General features: G+C 38.9%; 1 long non-coding RNA gene across 1 annotated transcript; it reads right to left on the reverse strand.

Annotated features, from left to right (window-relative positions):
* Window positions 1-649: 649 nt before the first annotated feature.
* LOC116421074 lies at window positions 650-24,149 on the reverse strand. Its single transcript, XR_004231396.1, has 2 exons — window positions 23,948-24,149; window positions 650-729 (listed from the first exon to the last, which is right to left on the reverse strand). It is a non-coding gene; the product is annotated as an uncharacterized LOC116421074 (long non-coding RNA).
* Window positions 24,150-24,450: the final 301 nt, after the last annotated feature.

A 24,450-nucleotide genomic window follows, 5' to 3' on the forward strand; every position in this document is an offset into this window, starting at 1 on the left:
TGGATCTCCAGGAAACCGAATTGTTTTATTACATAGAAGTCTCCCTTCCAGGAATGTGCTAGAGGTCATGTGAACAGACTGTTAAAATTACAGCATGATCGTTTATGTCTGAGAAATCAGGAAATAATACAGATATGGACATGATATATTGCTTCTTCTGGTTCTTCTTGCATTTCTTCATCTTCCTCTTGTTGATTTTCTTCTCCTCCTACTCCTTCTCCATCTTCTTCTTCCTCCTCCTCCTCTTCCTCCTCCTCCTGCTCTTCTTTTTCTTCTTCTTCTTCCTCTTCCTCCTCTTCTTCTTTTTCTTCTTCTTCCTCTTCCTCCTCTTCTTCTTTTTCTTCTTCTTCCTCTTCCTCCTCTTCTTCTTTTTCTTCTTCTTCCTCTTCCTCCTCTTCTTTTTCTTCTTCCTCTTCCTCCTCCTCTTCCCTTTCTTCTTCCTCTCTCTCCTCCTCCTCCTCTTCCTCTGTCTCCTCCTCCTCCTCTTCCTCTCTCCTCTCTTCCTCCTCTTCCTCTCTTTCCTCCTCCTCTTCCTCTCTCTCCTCCTCCTCCTCTTCCTCTCTCCTCCTCTTCCTCCTTTTCCTCTCTCTCCTCCTCCTCCTCTTTCTCTCTCTCCTCCTCTTCCGCTCTCTCCTCCTCCTCCTCTTCCTCCTCCTCTTCCTCTTCTTTCTCCTCCTCCTCCTCTTCCTCTTCTTCCTCTTCTTCTTCTTCTGCTTCTTCATCTCTAGACTTAAGAAAGTAATATAGAAAGTGTTAATAATGTAGTTCAACTTTTTAAAAAATGTGTCATATGATCTATTCCCCCACAGAGAGCTGATTGTTAAAAATTCACATGTCTCAGGACATTTGTGTATCACCCTTCTTTCTTTGTGATCCAACTTATGGATGAAGCTACTGAAAGCCAAGAACCAGTATATAGGTTGTATCACTTAGAGTGAGCGAAGAGAGAAAATGAGAGCACGTGTTAGACCATGGAAATATGCAAGACTGGCATCATGTGCATAGATTAGATATGACTCAGTGTGAACTCTCAGACGTTTCTTTAGGTGGGAAGGGAATCAGAGAGAAAGCTGGACCTAGATCAGAACAGAGAGAGCTAACTTTTGAATGTCCTCCCTTCCATGTGTCTCCTAGTTCCTTGGGTATGGATCCCAATAAGGTTTAAGATAGAGTGGATATCAGGATCGGTGGAGATCATGTGCCTCATTCACACAGAGCATTTCTGCTTCAAGTCCTACTGACAAATTCCATGAACGACTCTCAGCCTTTGTGTAGAAAATGGTGATGAATGTAAGCTCTACAAATATTTATTATCTAGGAGCTCCCCATAATCTTAGATGTGAAGGGGGAATTTTCTTTTTTTGTGTAGAAAAATATTTAAGTTTATTATTATTAAGTACACTAGGATTTCACATTTTAAATTTGAAAATTAGCTTTATCTACTTTTTTTTATTATACCTTTTTATTTACAAGATATATGCATGGGTAATTTTACAGCATTGACAATTGCAAGATCTTTTGTTCCAACTTTTCCCCTCCTCCCCAACTCCTCCCCCAGATGGCAGGTTGACCAATACATGTTAAATATGTTAAAGTATAAATTAAATACAATATGTGTATACATGTCCTAACAATTATTTTGCTGTACAAAGAGAATCGGACTTTGAAATAGTGTACAATTATCCTGTGAAGGAAATCAAAAATGCAGGCGGACAAAAATAGAGGGATTGGGAATTCTATGTAATGGTTCATAGTCAATTCCCAGAGTTCTTTCGCTGGGTGTAGTTGGTTCAGTTCATTACTGCTCTATTGGAAATGATTTGGTTGATCTCCTTGCTGGAGATGGCCAAGTCCATCAGAATTGATCATCATATAGTATTGTTGAATTATATAATGATCTCCTGGCCCTGCTCATTTCACTCAGCATCAGTTCATGTAAGTTTCTCCAGGTCTTTCTGAATTTATCCTGCTGGTCATTTCTTACCGAACAATAATATTCCATAATATTCATATACCACAATTTATTCAGTCAGTCTCCAGTTGAAGGGTATCCACTCAGTTTCCAGTTTCTAGCCACTACAAAAAGACCTGCCACAAACATTCATGCACATACAGGTCCCTTTCCATGAAGGGGGAATTTTCAGGGAGAACTCAATGGACCAGTTCTTGGAGTAAACTTGATTTGAGCATGTATTATCTTCTCATGAGACCTGCTCTGAAACTCCCCTCCCTTTTCTATCCCAGGACAAAATCACCACTCTTTCTTTAACTTTCTTATAACTCATCACCTGAATTTCCTTTCTCTCTAACACACTATACCTTGTATTATAATGATCAATACAAATAATTATTGAATATGTTCTAGTGACTAGAAACTCCTACAGGTTATGGAACTGTCATTTTTCTTATAACCAACAGCACCTAGCACAGGACTGTGCATTGAGTAAGAAGCTAATAAATATTTCTTGAAATCAAATTGATTTTATTTGGCTGGCTTTCTTTTCCTCCTTTCAGAAAACATAAGTGTCTCATAAGAGAGATATTATGGCATTAGGCTTAAAATTAGATATGTTGTCTGGTGAAAGGTGGATAGGCTTGAAGACCGGGGTTCACTTCAATATCTGATATCAGTTGTGTAATTCTGGGAGCCTTTCTCTCCTTAAAAAGTCAAGGTGGAAAGAATAGGAGTGAAAGAGAATCTGGTAAAAGGTAGATAATAATATTAGATGGAATGAATGAGCCAATCCACTGGACCCTGCATGGATTTCACAACAATGTAAATTAGGGTAGAGACCCAAACTTTTCTTAATGTTAAGGATTTTCCTAACTGGGAACACTGAATTTTTATAGTTATATTAATAAATGGTATATTAGCTGGATGGTATCCTAGATCTCAATTCTGAAAGCCTGAATTTAAAACTTTTCCTCACTTACTTATTAGTGATTAGTGATTAGTGATGCTGGGAAAGAAACTTATCTACAAAATGGGGCAATGATAAATCTTCAAGTCCAGGTTGTTGTGATGACCAAAGAAGACATGCACATTCATATGCACATCACAAATATGAAGAAATCTGTGATCTCAAGTTCGGTGTAAATGCTAGTTATCATCATCAATGTCATTACTTATTTTTATCTGATATAAATTCTGTACAATAGCGAAGGAGGCTACATGGAGCTGAGGTAGCTTTTCCCCCTTTTTTTCTCTTAGTCTAAAAAGTAAATTAATTTTTATAACATAGTGTGGCTGGTCAAATGTCCAGAAAGGAAAGGAATAGAGAGAAGAGAGATGTTAACTAAAGGGAAAAAAATCACATTATAGACCCCCATCCTGGGGAAGATTTAGCACTGCAGGGAGAGAGCAAGCAGGAGAGAGAAAAAAGTATTGAGTGCTTGGTTGTCAACTGTACCCTCCACTGTGGTTCCTCCCACTGCGATTATACTTTGACAGGATTAGCTTCAATTCCTGAAGGAAAGAGAGTCCCCTTTGCTGTAAAATCACCACAGGCTTCGTAGTGTTTGCCAAATAAGGGTTACTTCCAATGTACTCCCTAGGAAGCTTAGTTCCATTTCTTCTCCCTATAACACCCTCAAGAAAGAGTCCCAGGGACATTTAATACCACATGGTAATGAACCCCACCAGGAGGTAGGGGACTGGGGAAGAATTTTCTATGATCTGAATCCAAAGGAAGACTTGGGCAACAGCAGGAAATGAAGCAGTGAGCTCTAGGGGACCCGTAGACTGACATAGTGCCAGAAGTAGGGATGAGATGCTCTCCTTAAATCAAATGCTTTTGCTTTCCAAAAGCTTGGAGTTCCTAAAATCTTAGTACAATTTTTCTGGACAAATCTAAGTGTCTTTGGAAGTAAGCTGATGCTGACTGTAACACTCTGTCCGATATGGAGAAAGTTTCTGTACCCCAAAAGCCTATGTTTTGGGAAGTCTTTTTCATCTCAACTAGAGGCAATGTGTTGCCCACTGTACTAAACTCTGAGTCTACAAAGAAAGGAAAAAGATTGCCCCCATATCCAAGTAATTCATAATTAGTTGGAAGGCCAATATATAAAAATCCTATGTACCAAAAATGTTACACAAAAAGATAGATGCAGAATATATCCAGATGTATACAGAATAAATAAGAGGCTCAGAGAGAAGCCTTTAGTATTAACTGCAGCTCAGGGAAGACTTCTTGTAAAAGGTAGAATTTCAGCTGAGACTTGAAGGAAGCCAGGAGGTAGAGATGGTGGAGGGAAGAGTTCCAGGCCTTAAGGACAGTCTGAAAATTGGTAGATGGAAGGCTTGGCTGAGGAACATTAACACTGATCAAAGAAAAGATGGCGGGGAACAAGGTGTTATTAGAACGGGAATGTAGAAAGGAAATAGGTTAAGGGGGACTTTGAATGTCAAGCAGAGGACTGTATTTTTGATCCTGGAAGTAAAAGGTAACCACAGGAATTTATTGAAGGCGGTGGAAGTTGACATGATCAGACCTGCCAATTGAACAGCTGAATAGAGAATGCATGTAGTGGGGAGAGACTTGAGGGAGGCCCGTTTGCTGGTAGGTTATTGAATTAGTCCAGGGGTGGTTGATAAAGGCTTTCACTGGGGTGATGAGTGTCAGAGGAGAGAAGGAGAGAACATATAGGAGAGAAGTTACAAAGGTAAAATCAGCAAAACCTGCTCGTTTTGGATATATCCTGCTGGATATGGATATGGATATGGTGGGTTGAGAGTCAGTGAAGAGTCAAAGGCTTCACATCATAGAAAAGTCTTTCCCAGCATCCTTCCCCCTGAAAGCATTTGTGATATTAAACCACCTGTCCCCTCCCTGGGACTGTTACTTGCAGAATGAGCATATTATAGGGAGGAGAAGTAGAATTCAGGTCCCTCGGGAGTGTGTTGGAAGTAATGACTTATCACCTAAATGGTGAGCCGGATGGCCTGGGAGATTGATGGTATCCTACACAGTGAAGAGGAAATTAGGAAGAGAGGAAGATTTGGAAGAAAATAATGAACTCCTTTTTAGATTTATTGAGTTTTAGATGTCTGCTGGACTTGCGCTTGAAATATTCAATAGACATTTGTAGATGCGAGACTGAAAATGACAGAGGAAGCAAGGCTAGAAAAAGAGATCTGAGAATCACCTGAATAAAGATGGTAGCTGAAACCATGGTAACTGAAGCAATCACCAAGTGAGAGAGGGAAGAGAAATCCTAAGAAAGAGCCTTGGGGACATCCACAGTTAGTGGAGATGGCCCGGATTAGACCAAGAGAAATTAAACTTGACTTTAGTCTTTTAACTTGTATTTGGGTATATTTAAAAATTATGTTAAGGGAACCACTGGTATGATATTAATCTTAATTTTTAAATTTTGCAAAGAAATTTGCACAACTTATTTCATTTGAAGCTCTCCAGTGACCTATGTACTACAGGCATCGGTGTCCTGATTTTGCAGATATGGGACACCAAGATTCGGAAGCATCAATAGATTTTCCCATAGCCCCATGGCTAAGAGATATTTGAGGCAAGATTTGGATCCTCATTATAGGATCCTCCTTCTCTCTAAATGAAAAACCAGCTGTACTTGTAATAACGAGACCAGGTTTCAAATTTTAGATCTGATACCTCCTGTTACTCTACTCTTTCTCCCTTCTCCAATTCATCCTTCATGCAGAAACCAAATAGATCTTCTTAAAGCAGTTTGCACCATGTTACTCCTTTGTTCAAGAAGTTTCAGGGATTCCCTATTTACTGTAGTTTAACATAGAAACTTCTTTATTCAAAGGCTTAAAGACTTTACAATATTTACATTACTCACATGTTTAAAGACTTTCACAATCTGGTTTTTATAATCATACCTTTCCAGGGTTATTGTACATCATTCTCCATCTTTCTCTCTTTACTTTAGCCAAGTGGGCTTGCTTGCTATGTGTATATCATTTCATCTCTGTCTTTTGCATCTTTTCCCAGGCTGTTCCTCATGCCTAGAATGGAAACTCGATCCCCCCTCAAACCTCCTTGATAATTCTAGTTGTCAGTAATCCCAGATCACTATGTAGCGACGTGTATTTATCCAGTGAGTTGTAATACTCAATTTGATTTATGTACGTATGTATGGATGGATTTATGTGGGTGTTGCCTCTATTTATCTGTTAACATGTCTTTATCTCATAGGATGAAACCTCTTGTTTCAAACTTCATGCGTGTTCCTAGAAGGGATAAAGTAGATACTTAACAAATAGTGATAGATATTTACTATAATCTTTGCACTTCCTTCCCAAACCCAGGTTGAGAGGAACATACATAGAAATCAAAGCTGTAATGATCATTTATGTAAATATATTATTCGGTAGACACTAAGCTCTCTGAGGGCAGTATGGATGCTGCTTTGCATTCTCACACCAGTGCCGGACCTAGCACCCCACCTTGGTGGAGTGGGTTCTCACAAATGTTTGCTAACTTGACTTGAAGTCAACATGTTGAATGTTGAAGGACAAATGCTTACTCCCAGTAACTTGAGTTCAGCCATTAGAGTCAGTCCAGCCTAGATGTTCAGTCAGAATATTGCTCATTGAGGACTGAATTACTAGCAATGAATTAAGCATTGCATGTTTCCTGGATGCCCAGCAGACATCTTAAGTTCACCGTATCATTGGCGTCTCTGAAGTTGGCTTGGTGTTAGATCTGACTGCAGCTGTAGTATCTGAGCCTAGGGGATTTTTTGCAACAACAACAAACAACAACTACTATTACTAGTATTAATATTTCTACTTTTACTCTACTTCTGTTATGATGTCCACTTCTACTACTACTACTAAACTATTACTACTACTAAACTACTACTACTACTATATCACCATCACCACCACCACCACCACTTCTACTACTACTACTACTACTACTACTACTACTACTACTATTACTACTACTACTACTACTACTACCAGTACTACTACTACTATTACTAGTACTGCTACTACTACCACCACCACTACTACTGCTATTACTATACTACTACTATTTCTACTTGTACTCCTATTACTTCTACTTCTACTACTACTATTACTACTATTACTATCACCACTACTACTACTATCATCATTTAAAGTATGCAAAACACTTCACATATGATATCTCATTTGATCTTGCCAAAGAACCTGAGAGTGGGGTCATAATTATCTTTATTTTACAGATGGGGAGCCTGAGGTCTAGAGACATTATGATTTTTCTGGAGTCATATAGCTGCTAAGTTTCTGAGGCAAAATTTGAACTCAGGTCTACTGGACTTACTTCCAAGTCAAGTTGACCTTACTCTTTGGATCTTGCTTTCCCTATTTGAAAAACAAATAGGAAAAACATTTGCCAAATTAAAATTCAAATGGGTCACCTATCTTATGAGTATCAAATGAAAAGATCTGTGAACATGCTTATTTCATAGTTATTGGCATGTGATTAAACCTGTTAGATTGTGAACTCCTTGAGATCAGGGGATGTTTGTGTCTTTCTTTGTAACCTCATTTTTTTGCACAGTACTTGGCATGTAGTAGGTGCTTAATAAATGCACATTATCTTGACTTAATTCGGTTTACTAACTAGTTCTATTACCTTCCCTTTGAGTTCCAGTGCTCTCTAGCCTTGTTAGATAACATGTGGGAGACTGTTTTCATTTGTGAGAATTTGATTGAATTGTTTCTTATTATCATAAAACCACAGCTTGTGGAGACTATTGACAATCTGGAAAAACCAGAATTTTTGTCGCACGAGGCTCTGTGGCAGGCACTGGTTTGCCTAACTTAGGCCAGAGAAGCCGTGGGTGGGTCATGAAGAGCCATCGTCAGGCATTTTCACAATTGACACATGAAAGGCTTTGTTCTGGCCCCAAGGACCAAGAATTAGGACCATTGGCTGGGAGTTGAAAAAGCCTAGGTATCCTTAAGGAAAGAAGAGGAAGAAGGGAGGAAATCATTTTTGTATAATACCTACTATGTGCCAGACACTGGGGGAAGCACTGTGCAAATATTTTATTATATGATCCTCACAACAACCCCACAAAGTGGGTGCTGTTATTATCCTCATTTTACAGATGGGGAAACTGAGGCAGTCAGAGGTTAAATGAATCCATTAAATTAGTCACATTGCTAATAATAAGTATCTGAGGCTGGATTTGAACTCAGGGTTTCCTGTCTCCAGGCTCAGCATTCTATCCATTGTACCACCTCACTCTATCCTTATCTATTGGAAAAAACAAGCCTTTCTGATAATTAGAGCTGAGCCAAAGTGTGATGGGCTGCAACGGAAGGTGGTGGGAAAGGTATTTAATAGAGGTTTGGGTTTCAATTTTATCTCTGTTGCTGATGAACTGTGGGATCCTGGATAAGTCACTTTACCTGCACTCTGTCCAGTGAGGTAATGGACTTGAGTCTCGGAGTTCCCTCCCAGTTCCAGTTCTGGGATTCTATCTGTGAGTCTGGGAATGTCCCTCAATCCCTCTGGGCCTCAGTTTCCTATTCTTCCTAGTGAAGAGAGTGGACTAGAGAGTCCTTTCAGCTCTCAATATTTGGTCCTACCTTGGACAAGCCAGTAGGCTCCGTAAGCTTCAGTTTCCTCATCTGTAATGGGGTGACGGGTGACAAAATGATTCCTTGATCTATGGATCTAGAGCTCTAAGTCTAGGAGTCTAGTTACTTCACTTAATCACCCTAGATCTCACTTTCCTCATTTGAAAAATGAGAGATTAGGACAAGATATCCTCTTAGATCCTTTTAGGTCTAAATCTATGGTTCTTTGATCCCTAACTCATGGTATTCAAGCAAAGGCAGATGGGTTTTTGGTTTACAGTACAGTTTACAGATGGGGAAACTGAGGCAGTCAGAGGTTAAATGAGTCCATTAAATTAGTCACATTGTTAATAATAAGTATCTGAGGCTGGATTTGAACTCAGGGTTTCCTGTCTCTACAGGAAATTTCTACTGAAGATTTTCTACAGTAGATTTTATTCTTTTATGATGGGAATTAAACTAGATGTTCCTTGACATTCTTAGAGTCAATCAAGTCAATAAGTATGTATCCAGTGCCTACTATGTCCCAGGCACTACAGTAGCCACTGGGAATACAAATAGAATTCGGGTCTTCAAGCAACTTACTTTCTGGAAGGGGTAGAATTGGGAGGGGTGGAGTGAAGGAGGTTTCTTCCCTTCTACAGAGGGGATTATGTGATTCTCTGGTCCTCAGTAAAAGAAAAGATTTGAAGCTAAAACTCCATTTTTCTTGACTTTCTCTGAATCTGTGCCCATATTTGCAGAACCACAAAACACATTTTTCACTGTAATTGTGTCTTGACATCCATCTCCTCCCCATGGGAGCATCAGAGAAAGCCAATTTCAGATTCGTTTGGCCCAAAATGAAAGAGACACTTCCCTTTAGGCTTATCCGAGCTGAGGGTGGCTCCCCCAGCTGAGTCTCTGCCAGCTGGATGTACATGGACAAAGGTAAAGGCCGGACAAGGCAGCTTTGGGCAGGAGCTCTCTAATATCCTTGACTCAGAGAGTTCACTGAAATCTTAATAGCTACATTAATCAGTCATGCCCTTTCCTCTTTGTGCCAGATGCTTCGAGACACTCCTGGATGCACCTGGAAGGGTTTGTGAATTTCTCTGCACCAACCATGGAGAGAACCGACCTCCACCAACATTCTTCACTGAGATGAAAGGATAGAAATAATAGCTACTGTTTATAGGGTGCCTTAATGCTTTTAATGCCTCCCTATAGTCCAGGCAATTTAATTATGAGATCATAGATTTAAAGCAGAAAGAGATCTCAGAGATAATCTCATTGAGTTTCCCCAAATGTATGGGATTGGATCGATCAAGGGCTTCTAGAGGCTGTGTGGGACTGGAGGCAGGGAGAATGCCAGGGGCATCCTGCTGGAGCTGGCCTGTGGTTCTGATCTCTTAGAAAATAAAGTCTACCCACGATGCAATGGTTTCTTGAGTTGTCACCTTTTCTCATTGATTTAGCAATCCCACGTAGTGAGGATTCATAAGGATCATAAGGTAGCCAGCATCACCTTAATCATCATAGAATCAAGTAATGTCACAGTTGGGAGAGAACATAGAAAATCAGCTACCACGCCTGGGATAGACCAGATAGAATACCAATGCTGAGGACTTTCCAACACAGAATGTCAGAAACAAGAGGGACCTTGGAACACAGAACATAGTATGTCAGAACTGATGGACTTTAGAATATAGAAGGTCATTGATAAGGACTTTAGAACATATAAGAAGGAAAGCCAAAATTGGGGGTTGCCTTAGAACAGAAAATCTTAAAGGTGGGAAGGATTTTTATATGCAGATCATGGAATCTGTGCTCTTGGAAGAACCTTAGAAAATAGAATATTGCTGTATTGGACTACCTGCCATCTAGGGGAGGGGGTGGGGGAAAGGAGGGAAAAGTTGGAACAGAAAGTTTTGCAAGGGTCAATATTGAAAAATTACCCATGCATATGTTTTGTAAATTAAAAGCTATAAAAAAGAAATAAGATCTTTATCAGAAGAAATGACTATAAAAATAGAATGTCACTGCTAGGAATGAGATTTAAATACTGAGCAGAACCAGGTGGGTGGGCCTTAGAACACTGATTTCTGGAAAATAGACCTCCAATTTCCTGTTCTCTTCCCTCTATCTTCATCTATCCCTCTATTATTCATCTCGTTCCTTGGATTCTTTTATTTTCTGCAAAACTGCCCCCCGTTCCTCTCAGAGCAGCTTGACTCCTCTTACATCCCAGCCATTTATTTACTTCTGTCCAAAGCTCTGTCTGCCAATGTTTTCTCAAAGTAGAGCTCTCCTGTCTCCGTGCCAGCCCAGCCTCCTCTGTGAAGGCCTCTAGGAACTAAGAACACTGTAAGGAGTTAAGTAGGGCTGTCAGAATGTGTCTGAGAAAGGCCTGGATAACTATGAGATATTATCCTAATTATAAGGAACACCATCAGTTATGCAATGGAGCAAATGGGCTTTTAGAGTTAATTACTAGTTTCACTGGTATCATTGCCGAGCTGAGGGAATGAGAGATTTCATGCAAGGATTCTCTGGTAATCTATGTGTCTCTGTAATACAGGTATAGTATCTAAACTTTTAAGGGAGTTAAATATAATACAAGAGGAAATAGAAAGTAAAAGTATACTAGTGGGAGACTCAACTTTTCCCTCTCAGAACTAAGGAAAACTAACCACAAAATAAACAAGTAAGAAATTAAGGAGGTGAATAGAATTTTAGAAAAATTAGCATCATAGACCTCTGGAGAAAATTGAATGGGAATAGAAAAGAATTTCCCTTTTCTCAGTGATAAATGGTATACACACAAAAACTAACCACAAATTAGGATACAAAATCTGAAATCAAATGCAGAGGAGCAGAAATATTAAATGCATCCTTTTCAGATCATAATGCAATTAAATTATATTCAACAAAGGAAAATGAAAGGATAGATTGCAAATTAATTGAAAACTAAATAATCTAATCCTAAAGAATAAGTAGATCAAAGAATAAATCTTAGAAACAATAATTTCATTAAACTTACTAACATTTATAGGATGCAGCCAAAGTAGGCCTTAGGGAAAAATTTTTATATCTAAATACTTACATCAATAAAATAGAGAAAGAGCAAGTCAATGAATTAGCCATGCAATTAAAAAAATACTAAAAAAAAATTAAAAATCCACAATTAAACACCACATCAAAAATCCTGAAAAATTAATACAATTGAAGTAAGAAAACCATTGAATTAATAAATAAAATGAGAAGCTGATTTTATGAAAAATAAAAAAACCACAATTAATAAAACATTAGTTAGTTTGATTAGAAAAGGAAAGAAGAAAAGCAAATTACTAGTATCAAAAATGAAAGGGTAAGGTGTGAATTCACCACTCATGAAGAGAAAATTAAAATAATTATTAGGAACTATTTTATCTAATTACATGCCAATAAATCTGACAATCAAAGTGAAATGGATGAATATTTATAAAAATATAAATTGCCTAAATTAACGAAAGAGGAAATAGAATATTAAATAACCCTATCATAGAAAAAGAAATTGAACAAACTAGTCATTAAGAATTTTCTAAGGGGCAGCAGCAGTGGATTGAGCACCAGCTTTGAAGTCCAGAAGGACCTGAGTTCAAATGTGATCTCAGACTCTTAATACTTCCTAGATCATGTGACTCTGGGTAAGTCACTTCAACCCAATTGCCTCAGAAAAAAAAAATTCCAAAGAAAAAATCCCCAGCACCAGATGAATTCACAAGTGAATTCTACCTGAACATTAAAGAATAATTAATTCTCAAATTGTCTAAAGTATTTGAAAAAAATAGGCATAGAAGAAGTCCTAATAAAGTCTTTTAGGACAGAAACATTTTGCTGGTACCTAAATTAGGAAGAGTAAAAGCTAGAGGAAAAAAAACTATAGACCAATTTCTTTATAAAGATTATTGCAAGCATTTTAAATAAAATACAAGCAACAAGATTACAGCAATATATCACAAAGATCATACAGTGTGACCAGGTGGGATTTATAACAGAAATGCAGCATTGGCTTATTATTAGGCAAACTATTAACATAACTGACCATATCAATAACAAAACCAACAGAAATCAATGATTATCTCAATAGATGTAGAAAAAACCTTTGACAAAGTAAAATGCTTATCCCTATTAAAAATGCTAGACAACATAGGAAGAAATGGAGTTTTCCTTAAGATGATAAGTAGTATCTATCTAAAACCACTATTGAGCATGATTTAAAATGGGAATAAAGTAAAACCTTTTACAAAAGAGATTAAGGGCAAAGCAAGAATGCCCGTTATCACCACTATTATTCAATATTGTATTAGAAATGCCAGCTATAGCAATAAGAGAAGAAAAAGGAAATTAAGGAATTAGAATAGGCAATGAAGAAAGAAAACTACCACTTTTAGCAGATAATAAGATGATATACTTTGAGAATCAACTATAAAGCTAGATGAAACAACAAATTTAACAAAGTTGAAGAATATAAAATTAACCTACACAAGCCCTCAGTATTTCTATATAATGTCCAGCAGCAGGAGATAGAAAAAGAAATTCTAGTTAAAATAAGTTTAGACAATATAAAATGATTGCGGGGTCTACCTGCCAAGACAAATTCACGAGTTCTATGAACACAGTTTCAAAACACTTTCCCCATAAAATCAGATCTAAACAACTTGAAAAATTTTAATTACTTATGAATAGGTTGAGTCAATATAATCCGAAATTAATCTGCTTATCCAATGCCATACCAATCAGACACCAAAATTATTTTATAGAATAGAAAAAATAATAACAAAAACCATCTTGAAGAACAAAAGACAAGAATATCAAGGAAATTAATTTAAAAAGTTGTGAAGGAAGGTGACCCAGCCATACCAGACAGACTGTAATACAAAGTGACAAGCATCAAAACAATCTGATACTGGGTAAGACGTTGAGTGGTGGATCAATAAAACAGATTAGATATACAATGTATTTTATTGAATAGCCATAATAATTTAGTATTAATTCAGTGATTCAAGTTTTTGGGACAAAACCTCGTTATCTGACAAAAAGTTTTAATAAAACTGGAAACCAGTTCCACAGAAATGAGGTATAGACCAATATTTCACACTATATATAAAATAAGTACATGATTTAGATATAAAGGGTGATGCCATAAGCAAATTAGAGGAGCATGGTACAAAATGTAAAATAGCTAATTTTCATCATATTTAATTTAAAAAGAAAGGTTTTGCACAAACTAAACCAATGCAACCAAAATCATAAGAAAAGCAGAAAACTGGGAAGTCTTGTTATAACAAATATCTTTGATAAGAGCCTCATTTTTCAAATATCTGGAGAACTGAGTCAAATTTATCTGAATAATTCCCCAAAGATAAGGGATCAAAGAATATGAATAGTTTTCAGGCAAAGAAATCAAAGCTTTCTCTAGTCATATAAAAATGTTCTAAATCAATACTGATTAGAGAAATTCAAATTATAACAGTTCTGAAATAACACTTCATACCTATCAGATTAGCTAAATATGACAAAACAGGAAAATGATAGGTGTTGGAGGGAATGTGGGGAAAAGGGGATACTAATGCACTGCTGCTGAGAGTTGGGAACTGATTGAACTATTCTAGAATGTAATTTGAAACTATACACAAAGGCCTATCAAATTATAGATTTCCCCTGATCCAGCAATACCACTATTAGAGATCAAAAAAGAGAAAAGGACCTATAAGTACAAAAATACTTATTGAATCTCTTTTTCTGGTCGTTAAAAACTGGAAAATGAGGGAATGTATATCAATTGAGTTATGATTGAACAAGTTGCAATATATGATCATAGCAGAATACTATTGTATTATAAGAAACGACAAGCAGAAAAACCTGGAAAGACTTACATAAACTGATGCAGAATACAGTGAGGAGAACCAGGAGAATATTTTACATTATATGAACAATATTGTGCAACGACCAACTGTGAATGACTTAGCTATTTTTCAGCAATACAATGATCCAAGATAATCTCAAAGGGCTCACCAAGAAATATTCTATCTCCAGAGAAAGAATTGATGGAGTCTAAATACAGATGAAAGCATACTATTTTCACTCTCTGTATGTCTTGGTTCAAGTTTTCTTTGGCAAATTAGCTAATATGGAAGTTAGTTTTACATGATTGAACATGTATAACTTATATGAGATTGTTCACCATGTAATGGAAAAATGGGAGAGAATTTAGAATCCAAAAATTTTAAAAGCATGTTAAAATTATGTTTATATGTAATTGGGGAAAATAAAATATAATTAAAATTGCAAAGTACTTTAGAACACCAAGTCACAAAATTTCCAAAATAGAGGAGATCTCAGGGAGTAACAAATTATACCTGAAGAAATATCTTCACCCCTCTGTCCTGCAACCTTGGCCGAACACTTCCATGGATATATGACTCACCAGGTACAATGGCAACCCATTTATATTTGGACAGCTCTATAAGTTAGGAAACCCTTCCTTACAGTAAGTTTACACATGGTTCTCTGCAACTTTGACCAGTGATGCTAATTTTACCCAACCAGGTAAAACACAACAAGTCTCTCTTTTATGTGATCTTTCTCTTGAGATCTTTCATGTTCTCATGCTCTCGGTTCATTTTTCTCCATTCTAAATACCCTCCTTGAATGAATGGCATGTTGTCCAGTCTCATTACCATGAGGCAGAGGGTTCCCTTAGGTGGCACAGTGGCAAAGTACTGGGCCTGGAGTCAGGAAGAATCCTCTTTTGAGTTTAAATCTGACCCCAGATACTTACTAGTTGTTTACCCAGTTTACTTTAGTTTTTTTCTTTTGTAAAATGGCCTAGAGAAAGTAATGGCAAAGCAGTCCAGCATCTTTGCCATAAAAAACCCAAATGGAGTCACAAAGAGTTGGACACAACAGAAAAATAACTGGACAGTAACAAAAGAGTGGCAGAAGAGAAGGAACAGGGAGGCCAAGTTCAGAGGACCTGGGTGACAACTCTTGCTACTTACCACCTGCTGGGCATGAAGCAAGTAAGTCATCCTCTCTGGATCTCAGCTTCCTCATCTCTAAAATGAAGGCCTTAGATTGGCTTTCTAAGGCCCTTGTTAGCTTCTTATAAATAAGAAGGAGGATGAGAAGAAAGAGAAGAAGGAAAAGGAGGGAAGGAAAAAGGAAAAAGCAAAATAGAAAAAGAGAAAGCGAGGAAGGAAGGAAGAAAGATGCCAAGTTGTAGAAGGCTGAACAAACAAAGCTGCAGAAATATTCATATATGTGTTGTATTCAGTAAAGAAACAAGTCTAATTAGAATAGATGTTTTGTATTTGAGAGGTTTAGGAAATAAAGCAAGAAATGTACATTGGAGTCATATTGAAGGAATCATTGAAAGTTCTTTTTTCCATATATATTAGGGAACCATTGAAGGTTAATTTGAAATCCAATTTATGCTTCTCTTTCTTTCTTCCTTCCTTCCTTCCTTCCTTCCTTCCATCCTTCCTTCCTTCCTTCCTTCCTTCCTTCCTTCCTTCCTTCTTTCCTTCCATTTCTTTCCCTTCCTTCATTCTCCTCTTCTTTTTCACTCCTTCATTTTATTTTTCCTTTTTTCTTCTTATTCATGCTCCTTTCTCTTTTTCATTATATCCATCATCTGGACAAAATTTTGGACCTATGATTTCACTGATGTCAGTGCTCCAATGCTTGTCTGTAACCTATAAACTGGCAAAGCCATTTGTGGAGTTGTGATATTAGGTGACTTATTCACTGCCACACGGCTAGCTAGGAAATCTCAAAGATAAGGCTAGAACTCAGTTTTTCCAAAGTCCAAGGACAACTTTATATCTATTATTATTATTATCAATACAGCTTTTACTAATTATGGGTTTCTTTGCACATCAATAAAGTAAGTAACTGATGAAGCACCTACTAAGTGCCAAGAATTGTGCTAAATACTGTGGATACAAAGAAAAATAGTGGGGGCTCTCCTCAGGGAGCTTATATTGGAGTAGGGGAGACTGTTCATATTTGTAACTAACATAACAGTTACAAGATGGTTTTGGAAGGAATGGCAGGTGCCAACAGAGAGGGAGAGATCAAGGTCTGCAAAGGTGGCGTTTGACCTGCTTCTTAAAAGAAGTGAGAGGTGTTTGGGGAGAACCTTTCAAGCACGGGGACATCAGTGCAAAGGTGGGATATAAAGTGTCTTGTGATATAAAAATCTTGTGTCAGGAATTGTGGCTGCCTCTGTTTACCCCACACGTGTCTTGTTTCTAAGTTTCTCCCCCACTGGATTGAGCCAATTGAGAGCTTAGCCTGTGATGTTTCTATGTTTGCTTTTATGGATTCCCAGAATTTTGTACCATTTGGCACATAGTAGGAACTTAAAAAAGCTTATTGCCTGTCTACTGTGTAGAGAGGAATAATATAGAAGAAAATCAGAAGGCGCTTTAAAAGCCAAAGAAAAGAGTTTGTATTTTGTCTCAGAGGAAAGAGGCAGCTGTAGGAAGGTCAATGGGGTGTGCTTTTGGAAAAGAACTTTGGCAGCTGGGTGGAGGATAAACTGGGGAGCCACGCCAGGGCACCATTACCAGCTTATCCCAATAGTCCAGGTGAGAGCAGAGGAGGGCACGCAGCAGAGAGGCTGCTACGTGACTGGAGATTTTGTGAAGCTGGACACAAGCCCTGGCAACTGATCTGGAGCAACTGAGTCAGGAATGCCCCCTGGTAGCGAGCCTGAGTCACCAGGAAGTCGAGGGCAGCCTGGGCAGAAGCCGGGAGGCTGGGAAGGGGGAGGCTGTGGTCTGCCAAGTCTTTCACCCCAGCACACACAGAGTCCCCAAGAAGAAGGTGGTGCAATTTAGAGATGCTAAAAACCCATCACAAGGTCAGCCAGTAGTTACTAGTAGCCTTGAGACTCTGAGCTGTCTCCGACTTCCAGAGTTATTGTTGGCAAAGTACTCAAGGACCTGGGAATGGACCAGGGAAAGCTCAGCTCAGCCCCTCTTTGTTATTATGATCACTAGCTCATAACAATCTGATGAAATCTGTTGCAGAACAGAGGAACAGCTGCTGGGGTCCATATTCAGAAAAGGGCCCCCTAGCTCTCATAAATAGTGTGCCGAGGGCTCTGGGACCAGCGGGAGAAAAGAGGGTAGGAGAGACTCTTATTCTCTCTGACCTACATGAGGACTAGAGAGCCATGGTAGAAAGACTTCTGAGGCACTGGGTTCAAATTCAACCAAAGTCACCTTAAGTAAGTCTCTTCCCTTCTAGATTCATTTTCTCATCCATAAAATGCGTGGATTGGACTAGATCGTCTCTGCTGTCCCTTCTAGCTCCAAGTCTGTAACCCTATGACATCCATTGTTTGGGGTTAAATCTTCTCCTGTGTATGTGGAAAGTATGTGGAGCTGGAGGTTCCCAAAGAACCCCTGTGAAGCGTCAGATGTTATCCCATGGACTGTAGCTTCTTCTTCCCATGGCTCTTAGGTGCTTTTTACCTACATCAACATATCTAGAAGGACCTGGACTCAGGCAGCTGCTCTCTGCATGTCACACTTTGAGGTAGGAGTGTCCATGGATGCAAAACATTTTCTAATCAAGCGAAGGGGCTGCAGAGAGGGATGGGACCAGACAGCAATAAGCAGCCACATGGGAAGATCCTGAAATCATCTGTTCAGAGAAGCGAAAATGCAAGATCTGAGACGGGAGTGTGGTGAGCGGGGAACCACTGAGCCAGAAGACAAAACGTCTTCTGAAATAGAACATAGGATACCTGTATGCTAGGGTTCTTAGACAGTAGACGTACAATGCCAGGAATGGAAGAGAGCTCAGAATGAAAACTCAGAATTTTGAAGCTGCTGGAGGGTCGGAAGGAGAGGGAGCTGTAGAGCCTCAAGCCTTCTAAGAGTAGAAGACACGTGAGCATCTGGATATGAAATCCCAGATCTGAGAGAGCCCTTCAAACACGGAACACAGAATGTCATAATTGGGAGCCACTTTAGAACAAAAACCATGGCAGAGGGAGGGCTCCTCAATGATGTATTTGTATCCCAGATCTGTATCTTTAGCAAAAAGGAAGCTAGAACCCAAGGGAGGATGGGTCTTGCTGAGTTACCTGTAACCTACATCCTGAGCCTCACAGTAAACAGAGTATTTTCCTCAAGAACTTTCCCCTGCTCTCCAATTGCTGGGGATTTAAGTTCTGGATTCCAACTGTATGTAACTAGGGATGTTAACGTCACACTTTGGGCACTGCCCTGCTTCTAGTCTCTTTCCACCTCACGCCCCATGCCAGCTTTTGTGAGTACCTTTTTTGGAGTGGTGTTTCATACAAGGCAACGACAAATCAACAAGCATTTATTAAGTGCCTACTGTGTTCCAGCAAACACATCTCAGAGTGAAGGCTTCTCTGAAAGAGAATGCGTCCCCTACGCTTTCTGTGTGTCAATTAGGGTGGGATAATTCCAAAAAACATCTCCTGGGACTATAAAATGTTAGTTAGGACATAAAGACTGAAATAAGTGTCCAAAATATAATAATGTATAAAACATTTTCTCCATCCTCCGAGGTCAATTCATGAGCAGACAAATAGGACAGCTTAACAAGGATTCAGGTTTTTTTTTTTCATTTCTTTGACAGCCTATTAGCATTTCTCAGAGCAAATGTCCCAGATGCCTTTGAGAATTGGGGACATGGCGGGAATCTGGTGAAGAACTCACATACACATAGATGCACAGAGCATACAAAATACCTCAGGGCTGGGGCCTGGACTCAAGGGCCAGCTTTTATCCTAGGAGGAGGAGATGCTGGCAAATGCTCAAAGACAGTACCAGGCATTTCCTGTGGTGCAGGAGCCAGATGCACGCGTGCTATTTGTCATCATTCTTGTCCTGTCTTCAAAATCCAGACAAGGAGTAAACAGCTGAGTCGGTCACCTCGGCACTCCAAACATCTCCCCAGTGATTTTCATGATGGATGAAATTGCCCACTCTTTGTCCTAGGAGGCGGTCTGATATCCCACTGAGCTGCACCCTTACTTGCCCATATTTCACTTCTTTCTGTTTTCCTTAAATGATAGAAAGACAACGCGATTGACATTCGAAGCATCGCTTTCAAGTCACTCTGTTTCACCTGGGAAAAGTTCCTTCTGTTCCTTAGATTTCTTACTTTCTTTATTTCTTTTCAAGCTCTGATCTTCATAGGATCAGGAATTGAAAACTGACTGTAATTTAAAATATTCTGATTTAAAATACAGGATTGTAAAAACTTGTTGACAAACATTGAAGGAAAAGCTTATAGAAAAAAAGCATCAAAGCACATATTAATTTATACAGACAATGGAGAATTATATAGTATATTATACAAAGGTCTGAAAAAAGCCTCAGTTTGTGAGGAAAAAAGAGATGATAATAGTAATCGTAGATATCTTCTAGTCTAATATGCTGATGAGGATCAGTGAAATCCTTATGATCCTCCATTTTCTAGATGAGGAGACTGAGGATCATGAAGGGGAACTGACTTACTTCAAGTGCTTACTTGGGAAAGCCAGAATTTAAACAAAGTCCAGTATTCTCAACCTAGTCCTGGGTAATCTTTGTACTTTGCTACCTTGTCCAGCGTGGCTTTGTTGCCAGCATGATGCTTTGCACTCAAGGGGATATTAATCGATCAGATAATTAATAATTATCTATTAAGCACTACTCTGTGCCAGATAGCTGCTGAAAATACAAAGGCAGAGTTAAAAAGTCTTATCCTCCAGGAGTTTATTTTCTAATGGGGAGAAGACATGCATGGAAGTAGGTCAATATAAAATGCACACCAAATAGGAAATAACCTGAGGTAGGAAGGCACTGGGTTTGGGGGAGCTTGGGAAAGACCCCCTGCAGAATTAATGATTGGAGGTGAAAGGGACTTTGGGAGTCACCTAGTCCATCTCTCTAATTATATAGGAAACTGAGGTTCATATATGTCAAGCGATGTGCCTAAGGTCATGCAGTAAGTGAGTGACAAAATAAACAAACTGCATGTGAGTGTTTCTGTCTCCAAGTCCACCATTCTATCCACTGTCACACTCATTAGGCTCCCGATTGCTGTGTTTGGCCAAAATTTCCTCATCTACTAAAATGTATTCAAATCTTAATCCATAACAAGAAATCCACAACCGTTGGTTGACTCAGCATGTGATCTATTCCGTTGGGATTATGGGATGAGGCAAGGTGAGTCTCCCCACAAAGTTTTGAAGTTCAAAACATTTACATGTTTAAATTTCAAAAATCCAACACCACGCTCGTTCCAGATAGGAGTGGAATACTTCTTGCGTGTTTTACTTTCATCCCAAGGCAAGGTGACAAAAGATTTCCAAGGTTGGGAGGTAGGGAGGGGGGGAAAGAGTCACACTTTATATTTAGCCCACAATATTCTTTCAAGAGCCTCCAGTCACTTGGGTAGACGTTACCGTGATCAGCGTCACAATGTCATTCCTGGGGAGCTGGCAGGTAACATTGCCCATATTCGGTCTAGGGGGAAATGAAGCATGACGAGTCTTTTTTTTCCCGAGGCTTTTCTGAGAAACAGTGGCAGGGCCAGGAATAGAAAGTGCATCATCAAATTGGAATCCTGAGCAACTAAGCAAGTCATCTCTTGAGTTAGAGAAACAATATTCCCTTGCCAGAAGATGAGGAGAGGGAACAGAAGGCTTCTTTTCTGTCCTACCTATTCCTCTGAGCTTCTAAAACTCAATTTCCCCTGCTCCGTCTCTGGGTCTGTTCATTTTTTCACTCAGATCATTTTTTATACCTGGAATTCCCAGCACCCTCTTCTGACTTCATCTTTGCCTATTAATATCATATTTACTATTCAAGGCACAGTTCCAATAGCACTTCTTTCATGAAATAATCCTTGATATCCCCAAGCCTAGGTATCAGATTTCATAATACATCAATGAGTCTTCTCTTTTGAATTTACCATTCTTTATTTGGGATTATAGTTATTTTTGTATGTGCTTCCTTCTTTCCTAAAGAATCAGCCCCATGATGGATGGGAAGGGTCATATTTTAGCTAAACTTGGATCTCCTCCATTTACAATGCATTGCATTAGATACTTAATAAATGCTGAATGAATGATGATTTAGGTAACGCAGTAAATGTTGGAAGAATGAATGATTTTTAGGGCTTAAGACATGAACTGGCACTCAGTGTAATAGAACAACCAAGTTTCAAAGTTGGAAGAAATCTCAAAAACAATCTAATTCAATAAATGAAAGGAAGGTTACTTTATGCTTGAGCATTTATGGACAGGATGGGATGAGGGATGATACTTGAAGATGTCCAGGTGTGTAATGGTCTGCCTTAGAAGATATTGGGCTCCCCTTTCCTGGATACCTTCAAGAGGAGTTGAAATTATCCCTTGTTGGGTATGTAAAATGATGATTCTTTTTCATGTGAAAGTTGGACCACAGAGTCACAAAGGTTCCCTCCATCTTTGAGCTTCTCTGATTTTGTCCTTGAACAAGCACCCTCCCTATGGCTTTTGCATGGAGGCCTCTATTGGGAAGGAACTTGCCATCTCTCAAGACATCCCATAACGTCATAGAATAGCTTTAATTATTGAGAAGGTTTTCCTGTCACCATGCCTAATTTGCTTCTTTTCAATTTACTCCATCTAATTCTGTCTTCAGGGGCCAAGCTGAACAAATTTAATCTCTTTCTCATATGATAGTCATTTAAATACATTAAAAATTCTATTGTGTCTTCTCCAATTATTTTCTCCAGGCTAAATATTCTTGATTTCTTTCACTAAATCTCATATGAAATGAACCCAGGTCTTATTTAGTTGCCCTCTTCTGGACCAATCCCAGTTTATCAGTGGTCTTCTTTGAACATATGTCTTGGAACTGGATGCAATTCTCTAGATGTAATCTCTCCAGGAAAGATCAATTGAGAAGGTGTTTTACCTCTCTAATTTTAGATACTCTGACCATCTAAGTTCAACCTAGGAGCATTCATTTTTTGATGGCTATACCAATGGCTTATATTTACATTGCAGTCCCCCCAACCACCCAAATCTTTTTGTGATGAACCATTGTGGAACAAGGTCTCCTGTGACTACTCAACAGATAAGGTGTCAGCCCTGACAAGGCCATTCATTTCCCTTGAAAACATGGCCTTCTTTCTCTGAGCCTTGACCTCTTTATATATGAAAAGAAGGAGGCAACCTGCCTGTCCTAAAGCAGATCCATCAGATCCATCATTTGGTTGAATATTGTTGGACTTTGTCATACGTTAGTTGTTGACCTTTCTGTTGAGATTAAGGAGAAAGATCAGTGGTAGAGACTGGATGGAGAGCTCCTTCCTCACTGGCCTCTGCAGTAGTAGTCTCCACAAGAAACCATATTGAGACCAACAGTGAACAGTTTAAGAGTGGAGCTGTCCAGCAGTTAGAGAAACTCCTTGTTCACAAGTCACATGTCGAATGTGGGTCAGTCACCTGGGAGTCATTCATGGATTATTCAATGGAGGATAAAACAGGGCATGGATTATTCAATGAAGAATAAAACAGGACATAGCTTATTCAATGAAGAATAAAATAGGGATAGGGAGATGAAACAGAGGAAGAAAGGAAAGCTGATCAGAAGGTCACGGACTTCAAATCCAGGAGAGGATCAAAGTGTTTAATATAAAATATCAGAACCCAAAGGAATCTTAGAAATCAGCTCGACCCAATTCCTAATTTTTCAGGAGAGAAAATTGGGGCACAAACTATGAAAGGGACACAATTAGTATGTGGAAGAACAAAACTGGGAGGAGGGAAAAGAAGAAAAATCCCATAAGCCCCTGAGTAGACCCACCTGCTCTTTTTTAGTAGCCTCATTCGCAGGAGAGCTCTTACTGCAAACTTCAAAGTATAGCTCATTTTTACGAGACAGTATATACCATAGAGCTTGGCAGTGGACTACAAAAGGAGCAGGCTTAGGCTAGGCTGGAATAAGCTCTGGTCCTGTGACAGGGCATTGATCCAGCTTCAGTGCTACTCATCCCTATCATCTCTTCTAGCTTTCTGCCTTTGTTAAGCCAACGTCTGGCTACCCGGGAATGAAAAAAAAAGTCATCAGCGCCAATTCCATCAGCAAGTCTATGTCATTTAAAGAAAAGAAAGACACAAAAATCTGAGTAGTCCAGAGGGCCATTCAGAAACAGGGAAGTTTTGTCCCCCAAACATATTTGCCCTTTCTGGAAAATGACAGCTTCCTCTAAAGAGATGAGTTCTGAGTCCCCCAGAATATTGAAATGGATCAGGGATGCCATAAGGGGAGAGGATGAATAAAAGGCAAAGCACTTGTGGGACGATTAACACAGGAAGGGATTTATCTGACTGACCTGTTGTGTTTCCTTGGGCAAGATATTTCCTCTTTCAAGGCTTGATTGTAGCAAATGACGGGTTATCCTAAGAAATCTTTCTCTTCCGCTAGGGTCTGACATTCTTTGTTCTCTATCCTAAGACTCTTCTCAGCTTAAACATTTTCTGTTCCATGGTTTAAAGTCCCTCTCAGCTCTGAAATTGTATGCTCTGTTTCCCCAACTCTGACATTCTGTGTTCTACATTCTAGGATCCATCCAAGCTCTTATATGCTATTTTATTGTCTCCCTCATCTCTAGTATTCCATGTTCTATGCTCTGAGGTTCCTCCCAGATCTGAAGTTCCACATTCTGTGTTCCATAGTACTCTCATATATGGCATTTTATGCTTTTCATAAATAATTCATGGAATTTTAGAGAAAATCAAATGAAATATGAAAGTTCCATAATATTATCGCAATTATAGCAGTATTTGTATAATAGTTACACTAACCACTGCTCGATGAAAATATCTGGATTTCTGA

Source organism: Sarcophilus harrisii, chromosome 2 (assembly GCF_902635505.1).
Source record: "Sarcophilus harrisii chromosome 2, mSarHar1.11, whole genome shotgun sequence".
Classification (NCBI taxonomy): Eukaryota; Metazoa; Chordata; class Mammalia; order Dasyuromorphia; family Dasyuridae; genus Sarcophilus; species Sarcophilus harrisii.